We start from the raw sequence: 20,219 nt of genomic DNA, 5'->3' as shown, positions 1-20,219 counted from the left end.
ATAAATCAGCATATATTTTTTTTGTGAAGTGAGAAGACGACGAGGAAGTGTATTGAGTGCACAATTGACCCTTGGATACCTTGAAGACTCGATGTGAACCGTGAGAGAAGTGTTTTTCCGGATGCTTTATATAATGCCAAACCGCTGTTTTACTTAAGATCGGTCATATCCACTTTGCGAACTCAGGAAAAGCGTATGACGCTTTTTTCTCTTTTTCTTATCGCCCCACAAGTACTACGAGGTCTTATAGCAAGAGTAAAGCTCCGAGTTCAAAACCGCCGGATTCTTGGTTCGGATCCACGGAAATTTGTGAATTTTTTCTTAGTTTGTTTTTGTTTCCGTGGCTTACAGCATCATGTTACAAGGTACCGTGATGTTGCAAGGATATCCAGGAACCTAGGTTTACTGCTTGGCCAAGTAAATGCTCGCCTGGACCAACTTTGATTTTCCTATCCAAGTACATGTAAAACCAGAAAGTCTTTTATGGGAAAACTGCTGGACCTCTTAGAATAAAATGTGTTGCATTCGAAAGAGAAAGTTTAATTCTAGTGACTCTAGGAAGCAGAATTTCGATTTGAGGCCAGGAGCGCTTTGCTAAAATTCTCAAAAATTGGTATGTTTCCCAAGAGTTGAAGGACGAAGTTTATAAATATGCAACTCTACACGAAAAAAGATGTTGCAGTTTCGTGAACTGCAGCTGTTAGATAACCTAAAGCGCGAAAATTCGATTTCCTAATTTGCAGCTTACGTAAAAAGTTTATATATATGTAATTGTTTACGAAGGCTTCACAAATGTCCTACTAACAAGTTATTGGCATGCTCCGAGAGGTATATACTACTGTATATACCAGTGGCGTAGCCAGAAATTTTGTTCGGGGGGGGGGGGGGGGGGGGGGCTCCGGTTGCAGCGCGGCCTCCTCCTTATAGAATTTATTATAGGGGTCAAATGCATGAATAATAACTGCATTGCCCATTCCATTGTATAATAGATGCTGCAAATGAATTATTGAACGCTATGCACTCTCCGTTAAAATATGTATGTTTTCATAAAAGAATATATTCGTATGTCCCAAAAATTGTGGCAGAAATAACTGGTATTAGTGCTTCCACATTTTTTGTCTAATTCATAAGTAAAGAAAACATCACATGTACTTTAGAACTATTGACCCTTTTCGTGGAGCAGTTTGTTTTAGAGAAACGAGATGGCGCTCACGGCGGCGCGCCATACCTCTCCTCAGCGACCACGCACGCATACGAAACCATTGCCGCTTCTACCTTGCTTCTGTGCTATCAGCTGTCGGAAATGCAACTGAGTTTTCGCTAACACACTGTGCTCCAATAATGCTAGATTGAACAATGTGGATTGAAGACGTGTGCAGTAGTTGGCTGCAAAAATAGTGACTGGCATGTTAAGGAATGGAATGAATCTGTGTGGCCAAGTTCGCGGACCGCTGCTGCAACTGTCAGAACGTGTTACCGGCACTTCGTGATGTACCGATTTCCGCGAGGATACATAAATTTGCTCTTCCGCCAGCCTTATATCGCTAACCTTCGAAGAAAGGGCTTCATCTCCAGAACGTCGGCAAAAGTGAGTACCAATCGTTAAACAATGACAAAGGGAGTAGCGCCGCTTCCTGTCATAGTAAGTTTCGCGCACGTTATCTATACACATCTGTCCCGAATGGCAGTAAAACTTACGCCCACTCTATCGCCGACGTATCAAGAATAAGCGAATGGACGCACAGTTGAATATATGCGCACTGTATACACACAATAAATGACGAACTACACCTATGGCGCACCAATGGTCGAAGCTGAATGTTTCGTGACGGTCCACAAGAGTAAGCAAGTTACTAGCTGTAATATATATTTGCTACAAGGTATTACAATGTACAAAACAGCTACGTTTCAAGCCTTGTGCACAGCAAGAACAAATTTATCGGATTCGGAACTGAGCACACCCGCGAGTGATTAGGCAGAAAATAATCAGATAGTGGCCGCACCGAGGAACTTCACTGAGTCATAAACTGACAAGCCACTGCTTAAAAATATTTGCCGATAAAGAACAAAGAGCAAAACACACTAATGCTGACTGAATTCATAATCGGAAAGCTTGGAATGCATATTTAGCCCCGCTTTTAGAAGAAGCACCATGTACACTACTTGCGCCGTTTGGACATAGCTTAATCAGCTCCGAAAGCGCTTTTGCATGTTCTCTGAAGCTGTGATCAAAGCTTCGTGTAGTCCACCTAGTCACCCTCTACGATATCTCTGAAAAGAGAGGTTTTCTAAGCCGCGCCGGCGTCACATTTTCATTATAAACAAGGAGGCAACGGAGGCAGTTGAGGCAAGCAATGGACGCGTCACCACGTGATCAATTATGGCAGCGCCCACGGGATCGCCGCGAAAAGGGTCAATATCAGTTCGAAACCAGCAAAGCAGTGCATGCAGCTTATATGAAAAACGGAAAGGCCATGAAATGAATAAGTTGAGGACAAATATTTTGATGAATCTTTGTCATTCAATAACCTTGTTTACATTTTTCTACATACGCAACGGCCAGGAAGAAACCTCAATGACGCTATCCCTCGTTGCAATCGATTGCGCAGGAGCAGCTGTAACTCGTCGTGTATTGTAATAACACCGAGATAATACTTGCAGCAGTGAGTACAAACAAAAAGTGGGAGTTCTACAAAATATATATTAGAAATGAGAAGATAAAATGGAATATACAAATGCGAAGATACAACTCGCTAAAGGGAAAAGAGTCGCTGGAAACAAAGTTCACTGCTTGTATACAGAAAACCTCGCAATAAGATATTTAAAAATACGTATGAGTCTCCAATAAATCTACGTATTTAGGCAAACGTCAGTGTATATAATGCGTCAAATAAGACAACTAAACATGTTGCTCAGTCACAGATAGTAACTTTGCGCACAGAAATACAGATGATCTAGGCAAGAACATAACTATGATCCGAGAAATCGTGTTATGTACTTGGGCCATGCAGCGGTCGCGACATCGCCATGGGGGTTGAATAATAGAGGAATAATGCATAAATCAGTACGAAAATGTGTAATTTAACTGCCTGCACAGCGCCAACAATTATTCTGCACCCAAAATTAAAGGAGGGTGTTCCTTCGTTTCAAAAAAGAAATAAAAGCAGGTAGCTGAAAATGACAGAAAAGGACAAACGAAGGCCACAGATGATGCGGTAAGTTGAACTACCCAATATCCGAGTGTGTTTTTGCCGAACGCCGCGTGTGCCGGGCTTTCAATGAGCAAGGTCGGTCAAAATTGGTTATTGGTATTCTCGTAATTTTTGTATTCACGTGATAATTGTGACCATGATGCCAACTGCTAGAATAAACGGTGAAAATTTCTGCGGTTTTAAAAGCTAATGAACGGTCATACATTTTCATAATTAAGAACTTATGAACCTGAAGGAAGGAACAGTGCTTTTTACTTGCATTGATTTTTGCTGCTTCGCTATCTAAAGGACAAACTTCTCTCGGCGGGAAAGTTGAGCGAAGCGGTCAATGACTTCGGACACGTTGATTCCAACCTCTCTGTGGGTGTATAGAAGCGCCAGCCTAACCATGCGTTCCACAGACACTGTACAGTGCAAGTAGTTTTTTAGTAAACTCTTGCTAAAAAGATATTCTCTCTGCGCTGTCAGTGGTCACTGGAAGGGTGACTAGAGGCTGCAGCAGTATTTACACATTTACATAGAACCTGCTGTCGCAATGAGAGATGGGAATCTATTCCGGTGCTAAAATCTAAAACACTCCCTTGATGTCGTTGGCATACTTGTTTAGGTACCTTGCAGAAACAGTAGGCTGTTCGATTCCAGCGATGTCCGTCGTTTCGTCAGGAAGTATGGAGAAGCAGCCTGCTTTTGAATCTAGGCTTCCTTTGATAATGTCACCACAAATTTCGAATTTTTGGTTTTGTGCGTCTGGGCTTAAATACGAGGCATTACTGGGGCAACTTTCCAAATGATTCTTCAGATATGTATCTCCACAATCAGCTGGCATGCAAAGAAGCACTCTGAAAATGCCTGTATTTTCCGCAGAGGCATTGCTTAAATACATAGGGCCCCTGTCCCTGTGGCCACGGAGAGCCAGACCTTGTCGCCCACAAAAAAAAAAAAAAAAAATTCTCTATAATAGGCCGTTTACTTTCTTCTGTTTTCTCATATTTTACTTTGCCTGCCCTGGTCCAGCTGATCAGTCACATTGGGCACGCTTCCTGAAAATGTTTCGAGAAAAGTATGAGCTGCTAGATGACAGTCCCGGTGATATTTAGTATTTTCGTGTGTGTGGAAGATTGCGAGCGCGTGCTTCCATTTCTGGAACGGCTTGGACAGAAGGGCGCGCATTTTGGCCCAAGTTATAAGAACATTAACCCCATAAAGTTCTAAAATTGAAAATATTTTCAAGCATGCCTTTGGAAATGTCAGCGCACCTTTCGCGTCAAAAGTTTATGAGAACTTTACACCCATAAAGTTTCGTAATTGAAATCCATGCGCTCCGTATATTCCGCGGCCGCTGCGAGATGCCGCAACGCGCCCGCTCGCTATCGATAAACCGTTGAAAGATTGTGCTCGGATGGGGCTCCTTGCGTTGCGTGACTCCAGGTGCAAGGGCATTGTCACGAAATCTAGCCCGAGTTCGCAATGTTCGTGCCGAAATGTCTTTTCGAGCATGAAAACGACATTGTAGAGGAAATCCAGAATGATTGCCGGCGTCGGTGGTAGTTTTGGTCGGCGGTGCATGCCAGCACGAAAACATTTCGGGGGGGGGGGGGGGGGGGGGGGGGCTGAAGCCCCAACAGCCCCCCCCCCCCCCCTGGCTACGCGCCTGGTATATACATACAGGGTGTTTCGGTTAACTTGTCCCAAAGTTTAAAAATATGCAAATGGTACGTAACTGGTCAGAACCAAGAAAATGGTGTTTGCCGTGGCTTGGAGATCCTCAGATTATATTTTTTTCCATTTCGCCTAATTGGATAATAGTCCTAATGCAATTTAAGAATCAACTTCTCAAATATCATTAGACGAAACGTGTCAATGAGAACATTGTATAGCAACATGAAAAACTACCGATACAGCTTTCTGTTGTACAATACGTGCTACATACAACTGTTTTTTCGAGCGTCAAAGAAGCCCGCGAACACACGCAAAATTGCCGCGTTACTGGCCGCTCGAGGCACTTCGCGTGTATTTGTGTACTTCGCGTGTACTGCGCTTTCATGTTGCTGTACAATTTTCTCATTGATACTTTTAGTTGAAATATATTTGAAAAGCTGATTAATTAATTAAGACTAATAATGTAATTAGGCGGAATGTAAAAAATAATCTGAGTATCACGATGGGATGGAAACAACATTACTATGGTTCTGTCCAGCTACGTGACATTTGCATATTTTGAAATCTTTGTGCACCCTGTATAATACCCTGTTTTCTGTGCAGATGTGTGCCTGATTTTCAAGTTTGTTCCATCCTGGCTACTGATTTTTTTACAGTGCGCGTGCGGTGTATATTCCATGCTTGCATGTTTTTATTCAACATTTTTCTGTTGTGGGAGTGTATGAGAGTGTAAGCTTCTGGGATTGTTATCCCTTATTAAATTTATCGAGCTGATTCATGCACAGTTTTTTTTGTATTGTGTTTTTGCAAAAATAAAATAAAAATAGAAGGTGTATGAGATTATGGTGTGGTGGGTGTAAGTGTATTTCTGGACACACTGTAGCATTCATTGTAATATGCTTACATGGGCACATTCTCATATGCAATTTAAGAAACAAGAAAGTCATTTTTTTAGATCTTGCAAGAGCCACTCAGTCCTCAATGGACGAAAGCCAAATGAACAATATACACGGTCTATGTTAAGTCGAATTGGGATAAAAAAGGCATTTGCTCAGGTTTTCATCAGTAAACTGTATTAGTGATGCTGTAATCCAAGATAAGACGCCTGCCTTCGTCCCGCCTAATAATAGAAACTTTAATAGAAACTTTATTGTAATGGAAAAGATATTAAGGAGGGGTGGTCGGAGCCTCTCAGTCCTGGGCCCCACTGGCCTCTGCCGCCTGCCTGACCTGGCTAATAAAAGACTTTTGTCTTGCCAGGTCGGAGCGGGCGAGCTGTGCCTCCCACTGCTCCATTGTGTCACTGGTATTTGGTCTATGAGGGTGCTTAGTGCACTCCCAAGTTACGTGAATTAGGGTAGGTATGCCACCGCACCAAGGACAGTTGGCCCTATAACGAGTGGGATACATGGCGTTTAGCAATTTTAAATGGGGGAATAGCCCAGTCTGTATTTTACGCCAATCGGCGGCCTCTTCCCCGCTATGTTGTGGGTGAGGCGGCGGGTATTTTCTGCGGACTCCACGCTGATGAGCAAGCATGTCTTTGGCATTTAAATTGGTAGGATTTTGTCAGGGATAGTGCGAGTGGTTGGGGTTAGAAGAGGACGCCGTCTCTCGGTTAGTAAACTCTCGAGCTAACGCGTTAGCCTTTTCGTTCCGCTGTACCCCCGCGTGGCCCGGGCACCAGAGTAGGCGATGACGGTGGTTGAAGGATTTTGGGATTATCGCGAGGCTAGCCGCAGTCACGTGCCCCTTAAGAAACATGTGACACGTCTCCTACGAGTCCGTAACAACGACCGAGTCCCTTTGCGAACGCTCCGCATGAGCGAGTGCGATCGCCACTGCTAATATTTCGGCCGAGGGGGGGGGGGGGGGGGATCCCGCCGTGGCCGATGCGGTTATTTGCTGCTGGCAGATCACGTTCACGACTGCCAGTGCGTACCTTCTTTGATAGCGCTATCCGGTCGCCTCTGCATACACAGCTGCGTCCGTGTAGTACGTGTTGTACCTATGGTTATTAGAGTACGTTGATTGAATGTGTTGTGCGCGTGCTTTGCGCCTTTCTTAGTTGTACTCGGGATGCATATTCTTCGGAATTGGGGCTACTGTAATTTAGGATCTCACCGAAGGGTGGAGAGGTACAGCCTGTTCGGTGAGATACATGGGGTATGCTAGGATATTGAGTCTAGCCAATATTGCTCTACCAGTTTTTGTGAAGCTGAGGCGTTCCCTCTGTCGCATCAGAGTGGCCTGCCTCAGTTCGTCGAAAGTATTGTGCACTCCCAAAGCTAACATGCGCTCCTAATAGTTAATAAGTTTGCCTTGCAGCAATGTACATATCAGCAAAGTACTCGTCACTCTACATGTTGATCAGCATATGTGAACTGCACAGCGGTCTGCTTGCTCAAAAGGGATGGGCAACAGAACGCCCCGAAATATCTGCAGTAATGATCGCTTAGGAGGCCGCAAACGGCATGGCATTGCCGCCCTCACCAACTACACCAAGTGCTCTGACGGTGAAGAATAACAATTCGGCAGAACGCATTTCACTATGACTGTTGACGGTAAGGTACTTATCATTGAATCAATACAGCGACACAACCTATTCCCACCATCGAAACAAGTTATGTATGAGGCATGTGCTGCAGCGGGATTCCTCTTTAGCGTTTCCCTAAGTAACAGTCGGTGCCATCTACTGCCGCCACCGTGAAGCCTGCGCGTGGCGTCCAAAATGAATGGCGCAGCTGGGCTTTCGAGGGCTGACAAACATGTAAAGCGGCAACCGGGCTCCTCTCTCGCCCTTCTTTCAGCACAATCGGCGCCGTCTAGGGGGCACTGCCGTGAAGTCCGCACTTGTCCTTGGAACCAACAAGCGTGGCGTGCCGGTGCCTGCGAACACCGAGATTGTTCCCTAACTTTCCCTACACGCAGTTGAACATACGCAGTTACCCAATTTGCCGAGAGCTTCATTGAATAGCCGCACATAGGCACTGAATTCATGGCGCAGCTCGCTAAGGCGTCGGCGTAAAATTTGTAGCGCAGCCTGCTAAAGCGTCGGATTGCTGTCTTTCAAAAACCCGTGTGACATGGGTTTCATTTCACCCAATCACGGTAGAGCGGATCTACTCGCACATACCCAGTGACCCAAGTTGTCTGCAAAGACATTGTTATTGTTGCCTCAGAATATGGCTCGTTCATTGATGACCAGCACAGAACAATTGACAAATGCCCAGTGCTCCAAGTCGATGTCGAAGAGTTTCATTAAAGATTGGTACTTTGGCGCTCTTTGGCCTGAACTGGCCCTTGTGATATAAAAACCCATTAATCAATCATAGAGCGGTATCAACTCAGTCCCATCCCGCATTTACAGTGACCGAGGTCGGCGGAAAAAAGGTTCGTTAAAGAGCTGCAGCACATTACACATTGCTACGTAGTCAGTGACCCAAGTTGTTTGAACGGTTGGTTTCGAACTCTGTTCCCTCAGCATAGCAGCCGCATGTGCTACCCATTACAACATGGAATCGCATGCGTCAAGTGCCCTTCGAATGCTCACACATTAAAAACGGCGATTCGTTTGAGTGCATGTTAGCAACTAAGACGGGATGTACGTCTCCCACGGAAATAACCGCCATTCCCACTTCATAGTATTTATTCCCAACAATATATTATACGGCCGAAGCAAGCCGTGAGAAATCCGAGCTATATTGCCACGCCTAAAAAAAATCCAAATGATGACGACCTTATGAAACTGTTGTTATGTTACAAGTCGGAAGGTATGTGTGATTCGGTATTTCAAATGACATACACGGAGCGCTCAAAATTAGAAATAAAAGGCTTCATTTAGAGAGTATGTAGCTCCAGTAATACGAATAAAGCTTAGGTTGTTTGAAGCAATGAGTTCAAGAATGTTTACACTTTTCCTAGAATTCACTACCTCTTCATAAAGCAATCCAGTAAAATGCAATTCCTGTTTTCTAAGGTTTGAAGTATAGGCAGAAGAAAAGTTATTTCATTACGAAATTCTAAAATGGTAGTGAGTAGGCGTCTAACAACTCTTAATGCACAAGTTCAGAACATCTGCTGCTGCTCAGGGAGTGGTGTACACAACGAAGAGCTACTTGTGCTGCATCCTTTGAACATCGCTGGATATGAACTTGTTGTCAAAGTCAGTGTGAAATTTTAATGTTAAACTGAGCAAACACACAGAAAATGAAAGAACTACAGATTTGCTTTTGTATAAAATTGCACCTGATTTGAGGACACGCCAATGGCTCTGCTTATATAGACCAGACGGGCCGATGTGTCAACGTGCGATTAAGGGAACATGCGGCCAACCTACGTTGTGATGGTTTTTCGCACATTTCTCAGCACTGTCAGAAGTGCGGCTGCGCGCCTCAGTTTAACCTCACAAGCATTATTTCAAGGCATCATGATAAGACGACTCGGGAAGTAATCGAAGCATGGAACATTCAAAATAAAAAACAGTCTTGTATCAGGTGTCCCTCTATTGCGCTACAGGATAAAGAAATCCTGTACCTGAATGGTTAACGTGTTCTGGTTTTTTGGTTCTTTTTGCGTTGTGTGTGGCTACGTGTGCGTATAAATCTGCTCTGTGATGTGGAATACACCTTAGTTGTGAGTCGGCGCTTGTGTTCGTGTGTTCTTTCGTCTTTCGTCTTCCTTGTTGTGCCATTCTGAAACCATGCATCAAACTTTATACTTGTCACACTCAAGCTCAATTTTTCTGACACAGTCTAAGAATACTTCAAGGAGGAGAACGCTGCTCTACAAAGCTTGAACGCCTCAAAGTAGTAATAAAACTCAAAATAAATAGCGGGAAATAAATACATCTAGGTTGTATTCATATTTGCAGAGCCAATCTTAAATCTCTGCAGCACAGAAATGACACTTCGAGTCATTACAACAACAGCAACAACAATAGTTAAAGCCACACCAATGACAACGACAACAAAAATTAAGCATTCAGGGGGTTGCACAGTTATAAGCACAGGAATATAAACCATCAATAGAATGACAATTTCGGAAAGCATGCGAGTGATTGCTGTAATGTGTAAACGAAGCACTAAAATCAGTTTTCATGTGCGATTAGGAGTATCTATGGTGAAATTGATGTTTTACTACAAGCTTTAACTCCAATCAAAATTTAGCACCTACAACAGTTTCTAGAATTTTTCTATAAAATGTACGAATTTACCTCATCGCCGTCATTTACGTGAAATAAAGAACAACATTTCTCAGTTATTTTAATTTCGATAGCAGCTTATTACAGTCTGTAACAAAGGATAATATTTCTATTTATTAAAATATAAAAGTTAGTGTGAGCCAAAACCCAATAAGAGACCGAATTCGTTTACGTTCATGCAAATTCCACTTCGCTGATTAGTACTATCATGTTTAGTATACAGTGGGGGACGCTAGATTCAAGGTTTTCCTCCTAGCCAACGTGAAGAAATCCCAGCTGGTATAATAACGAGCTGCGAAGTTTAGTTTAGAGCAGGCAGCGCACTTTACAAGACCAGCGAAAGTCTGAAATCGAGAACCTCAAAGCTCAGCCATGCGTATTTGTTGACTAAATCCTCCGCGGCCCCTCAGGCATCGTTAGCGTTACCGAAGTGTGTTTGACAGGGCTGCCTGTGACTTCTGTTAAGCGCCCGCGGGACAAAAGAGCTGCACTGTTTAATACGATTATTTCCCCTCTATAAATCCGGCAAACTATTTTAAAATACGAACTGGAAGGGACACTGTCGTTGAGAGCATCAACTTCAGCTTGTCGGCGAAAAAAATGAGGGAGGACTCGTGCTAGACATATTGGTTAATTACTCAGCGACTCGTTTGAAATCCGCTTGTCAAACCAAAAAGCGGGAAAGGGAAGGCAAATATTAGAAAATTATATATACACCGTAATCAGCCAACAGACCTACCGAGGTAAAGACACGTGCATTGATTTTGCTGAGATTTAGCAGATTGAGCATTTATACATGGCTGTGAACTGCAATATTTCAGGAGGCTGTAAGTTCGCGCTTGAAGCGGCTCTGGACGGATGCAATCATTCACGCATAGTTGACTAGTGGATTCTTGTGTGTCTTTCTTCTTCTCTTATCACCGCAGAATGTGTTCTACGTATTACGCACGGGTAGCATTACTTTAATGAACACAGCTGTTCATTTGGAGGTCTTTAACTAAGCACCAATTCACAAAGTACATAGTGCAAGCCTAGTCTTTTCGCACTATTGTGTGGATGAATTGCAACTTCAACAATAGCTTCCCAATCCGCGATGCGAGTTTCTCGCTTCTCTATAACGCCTCAATCGTTTCTGCCATGAAAATCGCTCAGAGCGTTGCTCTGGTTACCATTACTCTCTCAAAAATATCCGTCCTTTCCATCAAGTCATCACTCGACGTCACGCACAATGAATACCGCTTGAAGGTGTTTACTTTTTTTTTCTTGCGAGACCGTAAATGCGCACATCATGTACATACAGGGTGTTTATTTTTAGGTTTTAGGGAATCTTGAGAAATCGCCTGTGGCAGGTAGCATAATTCTTATCATTGAGCTGGGTTATTCGATGAGGCGGACATTAGTAGCACGAGAAATGTAAACACATATTCAACTAATTAACAAAAATTTACTAATTATCTTCTTAGTTAATTACTTTACGACACATATTTGCAATTTCTAAATTGTAGCCGGTGAGCTTGTCAAGCGCATCCACTTGGAATGAATTTCCAGAATGACACCAGTTTGGAGATATGCGCCATCAAACTCGTCGTAAAAATGTACTGTTGTTCCACTTACTTTTTTACCAAAATGCTGTTTTATACACTGAAGCACAAAAGTAACTGGAACGCCCATGTACTTCGTCCCACGCTTTGGGAAATAATAGTGTGTCATCCTGGAAATTCATTTCAAGTGGATGCATCTTGCTATCTCACCGGCTACGAATCGTAAATTTAAATATGTGTCGTAAAGTAATTAACTAAAAATGTCGTTGTCAATTTTTGTTAATTACTTTAAAACGTGTTTCGATTTCTCGTGCTGCGGATGTCCGCCTCTTTGAATAACCCAGCTCAAAGATAAGAAATGTGCTACCTTGTGCCACAATGTACAAATATACCCAAACAAGAAGAAAGTTGCGTGCACTTCGCATATCGTAATTAGAGAGCAAAACTGGCACGAGCCCACTAACCATATAAGGGAGAACTTTACGAGTATTACTCGAATTGACGAAAGTGGAAATGAAAGGACGCACTCTCGTTAGCTCTAACACGTTCGTGTTACGATTGCCCCAGATTGTTGAAATTCATTCTCCGGAATTCCGTGCTGCACATTTTATTGAAAGAAGGTTGTTCACTCTGGATGTACTCTAACTATGCCCCGTAGAACTGGAAAATAATCCTGCACACTCGCCGCAGCTGACGTCTTGGACCCCCGCTCTAACTTCTCAACTTCCTTGACATCCCCTGCAGTATACATTTTTACGGCCTTACGGTATGAGGCCAAGTGCTGGAAAAAAAATTTAAAAACGATAAACAATGCAAAATATTGGTCTACATCAAAAAGCACACTTTTTAGGCCCACGTGAGCCTTTTAAAGTATGTATTAATTTTTTCCAATATTTTTTAATTGAAAATATTCTTCAAATGTGGCCCTCATGCCAACACTCATAACTCTAATTTAACTCGATAAAATACACAACTTTTGGTAGCGATATAGGGGAGACTTTGGTCTGTGCAATGAACCAACATTAGTGAGCTCAGATGAATCCTCGAAGCTTAGTGATGAAATAAACAAAAAAATGTGCGCTTCCAATGGGTGTGGCTTGGTGTAAAAGGCAGCCATATCAAAACTTGTGGCAAAACTTGTGTTCAGATTCATTGCACACCCAATAATGTGAGAAAAACATGTGCCAAGTTTCATTAAAGATTATTATTAGAAAAAAGTCATGAATGTTTGCGTTTGAAGAAATTGCAAAGAATGGGTTTTGAGAAAATCAACAAAAAAGATTTCAAAGTGCAGCACTTATATAAGGTGATCAGGAGAGCTAAAATCCCCCATATTTGTAGCCAGTTCTGTCTTGGGTCTTGCTCTTGTCTGATTTTGCTCGTGTGGCGCCTCGACCGTTTTTTATAGCTTGCTTTGCAGAATTAGAGGTACGGTAATACAGGTATTTGCAGTACGTTTCCAGGTCCGTCGCGCACTCTGACTTACTTGTACTGATTGCCGGCAAACTTTCAGTTTGTGAGTCTTTGCGCTCTTAACTTCCCCATTCTGTGGCTGCCTGTAAGAAAAAGTAAGCGACATAGAGTGAACACATCCACCAAACAATCCACGGCTCCTTTAGCGCGCGCGTAGCCTTCAGAACGTAAACAACGCGTGCAAAACATTGCATGTCCATCTAGTGAGGTGTTCATTACTTTAATTGATAAATAAAGTGTTGAAAATGCTATTACGGCATTATTAGATTTTTGTACATGATACGATTGTTCAATAATCAGCAAATAAAAGCAAACCAGGGCATTTTTTCTGTTGCACAGAAAAGTGGCACTTTCGGTTTCGGTTTCGTAGACGCTGGGTTGGTTTACATTTTTATGCATCTTTTGAAAGAAACTGCGCAATAAAAAAAAACTTTTGCCATCAATGTGATGTCGAATAAATTCCCCATCTAACAAAGTGGAAAAAAATTGACATTTTGAAAAAAATTTGCAGTTTTCACTTGGCCTCACGCGTTAAAGGTTTTGGTTTTTCCGATAGCTAACACATTTCTCTTTAACGCTATAAAACTTATTGTGCACGAGAGCAAGCTAACACTACACCTGCATGTGAGAAACCGTCTACAGATAAAAACTGGCAAGTAAACATTATGATACCAGCGACAAACAACACGAAAACTGCATGAAGTAAACTTTCATAGCTACTTCTGAGAAACTCTGCTGTTGATATTTAGGTCTCAACAAAAAAAAAAACAGCAGAAGAAGCTATTCTGTCAAATTCTCGCGTTCCATATTTCGCTGTAATGCACACCAAAACATCCGACAAGAGGTTTAAACAGCAAAAGTTATTATGGTTTACTTTACGCAGTTTTCCTGTGGTCTGTCCCAGCAATCAGGGGGTTAAGTTACCACAAAAAGTCGAAAAAAAAACTTCCTTGGTCCAAATCAAAGAGTCGTTGTTTCTCCTTCAAGGTGAAGGTGTTAGCCATAGGGCAAACAAAGCACTCATTATGCACCCATAAGGGTGTTAAAATATTTAGTGTGCATCAAGTGCCTACTTATCGATCAGACATCATACCAAGCGTACAAATTCGAGGCGTTGGCTTCAGTTAAAATGCAGTTCACGGTGTTTTTTGCCCATCCCCGATCAAAGATATGGGTTTATAGAAAGTGTCCACCTTACTCTCTTTCTCCATGCTCGCACTTGAGCCCGCAGCTGAACTGCGTCCTGCTTTTTCAGAATGAAACTGTTAGGTGAAAACTCGCAAAACGCAGCGGCATTCTCGGTATCAAATGTCAACCAAATAACAGCCAGCGACGCAACCAGTTTCGGAGTCCAGATCTTTTTCCTTTGAAACGTAATTATCCATGATCATAAAATAAAACTTACCATCTTGGTCGATTAGACAGCTACTTTGCACAATTTGTATAGACAGTCATCTGTTTTCTTTATTTCACACCTCGCGTTTAATGGGCTACGGTTTGGCTGCGATGGTGAGAGCTGACAGCTTGGTCCAGCAACGCAGCCTTCGTAACACCCTCGAAATGGCCGTATGACCAGGACATCAGTGAGAACGCTCAGGAAGCGTCGGGGATGCATCCTCACTAAGAACAGCCGCCAAAAGACCATGTAGTACTTCCGAAGAGGATGTGAGAACTCACGTATAAAGCTTCGCTGTCTCGATGTATCAGTTTCCCAGATTTGCATTCATTTACGAAGAATTTATCGAAGGAATGTTCGGTCAGAGAGTGAACAGGTGCTACCGATATTACAGCTCATGCTAGGCGCGTCAATTGCATTTGCTGTCGCAGTTATATTCACAAATTTTGTAGGGTATAATTATACATTTGGGATATTTTGTATAAAGTTTATATTATCATAACCGTAAACATATCAGTATAAATGGACACCTGTGGTAGCGGGGACATTATGCACGTCACGCTTCACCACTGCTACAGCTCTCACTGTTTTCTGTGCGCGAGCATCTGCATTGAGCATGATTTCTTTTTATTGCGATAGCAATTATATGGACACTCCAAAGCACATTTCTGCCGTCGGCGTCGCCGTCGGCGTCGCCGTCGCCGTCGCCGTGAGGTTCCGTATGACGTCAATGGAGATGAAATCGTCGCCTCGCGCCGAACGCTGTATGTGCGCGTGAAAGGGCGCGAGGGACGCACGCTTTCACGGGGAGTGAACCCACGGCGGAGAACAAACGCGCGTTCTGCGCCATGCTCTCTTAAGGGCTGCAGAAGTAGGCGTCTCTTTCCTCCTTTACAATCACCATATATGTAAGCAAACGCGCCTTCTTCCGGCCGCACGAAAGGCCGTGGGGGGGGGGGGGGGGGGGGGAGGGAGGCGACGCTTAGCTGCGGCACCAAGTACCTATTTATATCCGAGGCTCCGGCAACAGTCACCAACGCCGCACGCATTTTGTGCGAACGCGGGCAAAACGCTGACGGCGTCGGCAACAGTTCTGCGCGTTGCTGGGGCTGCTGCGTGTCCAAATTCATACAGCTGATAAAACTACTAACCTTACTCCGTATAGCTCTCTACAAATTTGCTATCGCAATCGATGCTTCGCCTTTCAGGTGAAACTGCGACAACTTTTTTGGTTTTGTTTTGTTTTTCCTTTCTCACACCCCTTCTTGAGCATCAAGCCGATGCTATTTCCGATGAAGGAGGGAAATCTCACCTGTAGTAGTGGGGACAGTGCAAGTGCAGAGGCACAAAATAAAAAGAAGTGTGCGTGCGAACCGCGCCCACTCGATACTTAGTTCACGCCGCCGTTTTCTCCAGGAGCCAGCTGCTATCAATAAACGTCGTCAGCCTCTTTTGAAGGCACCTGGCAATATGAAGCCTTAAATAAATCAATGAAATCAATCACTCTATCAATCAACGGAATATTTATTTCTTCACGAGAAATTTGGGTTGACGGGAATAAAGCCGCAAACTGCAGCTTGACAAAGCTCCGGTCCCCTACAGAGTCCAGCAGCAAGTGAGCTGCGGTACACTTCTAAATACAATATACATTGGAAGCAGCTAAACATAGGTATTGAAAACACACTTCGACAAAGGATAGACAAATAACCTATAAATACTTAATAAACGACTGAATGGGTTCTAGGTTGTCATACAACTTGTAAATATCTGAAATAGACGATCAATATAAGCACAAGGATCTGATACTTTAAAGAAAAATTGTCGAAGTTTCACCCGAAAGGTGGACCATCGATTGCAATAGCTAATTAGTAGAGAGCTATACGGAGTAAGGATAATAGTTTTATCAGCTGTATAAACATGGACATGCAGTAGCACAAGCAACGCTCAGAACTGTTGTTGACGCCGTCGGCGTTTTGCCCGCGTTCGCACCGAACACGCTCGGCGTTGGTGACTGTTGCCGGTTTCCCTGGGGGGAGGGGGGGGGGGGGCTCGGACGTTTTCGACGAGATCAGAATCGGACACTCGTCGAGCAGCGTCGGAAATCTTACCCAGCTTCTCGCCTCGCAATGTTTTCATATAAATACGCATTTGGTGCCACAGCTAAACGTCACCTCCCCTCCCTCCCTCCCCCCCCCCCCGGCTTTTCACGCGACAGAAGAAGTCGCGTTTGCTCAATATATATGGTGATTGTAAAGGAGGAAAGAGACGCTTAATTGTGAAGCCCTTCAGGGAGCATGGCGCAGAACCCGCGTTTGCTCTCCGACGTGCGTTCGCTCCCCGTGAGAGCGCGCATCCCTCGCGCTCTTTCACTCGCACATACAGCGTCCGGATCGTGGCGACGATTTCATCGCCGTTGACGTCAAACGGAACCTCACGGCGACGGCAGAAATCCGCTTTGGAATGTCCATTTATTGCTATCGCAATAAAAAGCATCTCGCAGCATTTGAGGTTGAAAAATCAGTGTCGGGTCGAAGAGATGAAATCCATACAGAAGAGGCAACGAAACGGTTTCCCATTTGCTCTCACATGTTTGCTGTCTCAAAATTTGTGCCGTAAAGCAAAACGTTTGTACGACCAAAACTAAACAACGTCAGAAAAAATAGGACAGTCATTGACACAGACAATGCACTACAGAAACAACTGACAGCTTTCTGCAACTTCTGCAATAAAAAGTAAGGATTTGTTACACGTTTGCAAAACGCGAAGGCGAAAGCCTGCCAGCTGTGGGAGAAGACGACGACGAATGCGCGAGGAGGGGCATGAGCGCGAGGGCAGTATGCGAACGCTGCCATGATCAGTGGCATCGGCGCCAGCTCTGGAACAAGACGACGACGATGAACGCACGAGCAGTGGCACAAGTGTGTCTCTGTGACCACGTGACGTGTCCAAGCACTAGGCACACTTTTAGTAAGCCGCAGCCGTGGAACAGCCGTGGCTTCAATTGTGCATAGTCACAGGATGGCGGGCACAATGATTCACACACAGAAAAACAGAAGAGGCACTGTTTCGCTTTAAAAGGGTGGTAAGGCTAACCCCCGTATTCCTAAACACGCCTTCACTCTACGCTTCTGCTCGACTGAGCCGAGTCGAGGCGACGAGCGTTCCTTCACTCAAGGCGCCGTTGCGTTTCATGAACACTACTTCACTTTTCCTCCGCTAAGGGACGCCTTGAAAATGCGCCCTTGACTCGAGTGAAGTGCACCGACCCAGAACGCCGCCAGCGCTCGCTCTGATCGGACGTATTTTCCGTAGCTCCCGATTTTCGCCCTGTTTGTTGGTGTTTTCCCTGCCACTGGAACGCTGTTCTTGTGGACCGCTTTGGCGGTCATAATCACTAGTGGCGCCTATTTACAAAGCTCGTCGGCATCTACACCCTCCTGCTGCGGCGTCCAGCCTGAGTTCTAGTGCGGCCGTGCGCGTGCGAGTGCCCCCGCGGCACTCGCCGCCTCGGCACCGAGCATCGAAGCTGTCGTCCGCTGTGTCAAAGGTCCGGAACGTTACCGATGCAACTGCCATTCTTGCCAGGAGCGTCTCCATCTTGGGGACGAGTGAAAAGTGCGAAGAAAGTAACCTGAGGATGGATACCACCAGCACGGAGCACAGCAGCCCTGCAGTCACGGCGCACACTTCGGCCAAAAGGATGACGGAACCTAGTAGCCTTCCAGCGGATGGAAATGCAGCTCCAGCGGCGCCAAAAAAATGTGGTTGATCCCTCTTATATAGGAATCGGTATAGAACACGAAAGTGAAACGTGTCTTCACAGAAGTAGTGTAATGTTTATTGCACATTGATATATAATGTCTATTGGTGTTTTGTGGCTAAAGCGCCCTTAGGCGTTGATGCACCCACGCTGACGCCTGGTGGCACGTCTCCTCCATCACGACTACCAACGTCGATGACCATGAGCAACCGTCGTGCATATGGAAGCTGCACTACGCTGCACACGCTAGCACAACGCGAAAGACGAAGCACGTAACTGACACACTAATACAACGCGCAAGACAAAGCACGTAACTGAATCGTCACCGAGTCAAATCAGCGCGTACAGCACGTCGTAATTGCAGCCTCCGCGATCAACTTCAGAAACATTTTCAGAGCTAATTGCGGAGGCCACGCTCCGCTGTGCTGAGTACGGTGAACGCCACCTAGCGCGTTTCTAACGCGTTTGTGCTAGCGTGTTACGGCGTTGGTAGTGCTTCTTGATGCCAGCGTCCCTTCGAATGCTGGCATCGAGGCGTCTTAGTGCTGAGACCACCGAAGCGTTCACTGTCGGTGCGCGTTAGTGTCATAATGCAGTACTTCTCTTTTCTGCCCGTAGGCGGCGGCACCGCCCCGAGCAAGAGCGCGGGTACACGGAGGAGTGTTAGATATATAAGGCGCGTCTGTGTAGCTCTCCAAATGCGTTTGTGGCGCAATGGGTTGAACGCTCGGCGATCTATCGTCGCGGACCGAGAGGTCGTGGGTTCGATTTCCAAATTTTGCATGTTTGTGGAACTTTTTCTTCTGGTTTCTTTCTTTGTATTATGTTCTATGACGTATTTCCGTGACGGAAATACGTCAGTGAAGTCTTGGTGGACCCCGGCATAAAACACTTTCGTGTTAAAAGACTTCGCTCATCGCAAGGCCTACCTCCTCCACCGACAAATACGCCTCCGGTGTCACCAACGACCTCGTGGTACAAAGTGGTTATCAAGCCTCGTGCGAGATACGACATGTCCACTCTGCCCAACCGTACCATTCAAGCGGCTCTGGATGCATGCCTCGAGAAGCCCAGATTTCAAGGTTTCGCCCTACACAAACCTACCAATACCGTCTCAGTGTGGGTGCCTGCTATGGCACTAGTTTATAAGCTTCAAGAACTGCAACAGATCCAAGTCTCAGAAGAATGTGTCCTTCCAGTCCAGGCGTACCTCGCCAGTGGTACTGATTTAAGGCGCTATGTGGTTAATGGTGTTGACCATGACGAAGCACCTGAAAAGCTCCTGCAGGAACTATCATGCCCTACGCACAGGGTCGTCGCAGCTCGCTACCTAGGTAGCGGTCGTACGTGCCTAATCACGCTTCAGGGTCCTAATTCCCCACCTGAACGTATCCTGTACTACGGCTGCGTATTGCGCCCGCGCCCATTCAAACCCTCCGTTGTATACTGCTACTCCTGCTTTAAACAGGGACACATGAAGTCATCGTGCCCCTTTCCACCTAAGGACGACAACATGGAGCCTGACCCATCAGCATCCTTTCGTTGCGGCCTATGCCAAACAAATGATCATGACATCACTTCCCCGACATGCCCTACGAAGTTGAAAGTTACTAAGAAAGCTCGACAACGCCGCTCTCGGCAGCAACCAAGCACCTCTCAAGGTCCATCGATGAAACAAGTCCCTGTGTACAACCGTTACGCCGTTCTAGCATCCCTGGAAGAAGACGCTAGCCAGGTGACAACAGCAAGTACAGCGACAAGTGATGCGGCCAAACGTACATATAGCGCAGCCGTTAGAGCGTCCATTTCGCGACCACAACGGGAACGGGCGTCACAATCGATAGAAGAGACGCCGCCTCCCTTGGAGAATGAAGAATTCCAGGTCGACGCTCGCCTCGCCACTCTCGAAATGGAAATCCAGCGTCTCAAGGAACGCCGTACACTGCTCCAGCTTCGTCATGACGGAGCGCGGGCA

Source organism: Dermacentor silvarum, chromosome 8 (assembly GCF_013339745.2).
Source record: "Dermacentor silvarum isolate Dsil-2018 chromosome 8, BIME_Dsil_1.4, whole genome shotgun sequence".
Taxonomy (NCBI): Eukaryota; Metazoa; Arthropoda; class Arachnida; order Ixodida; family Ixodidae; genus Dermacentor; species Dermacentor silvarum.
The sequence above is the reverse complement of the archived record's forward strand: the minus strand, read 5'-3'. Positions refer to the sequence as shown.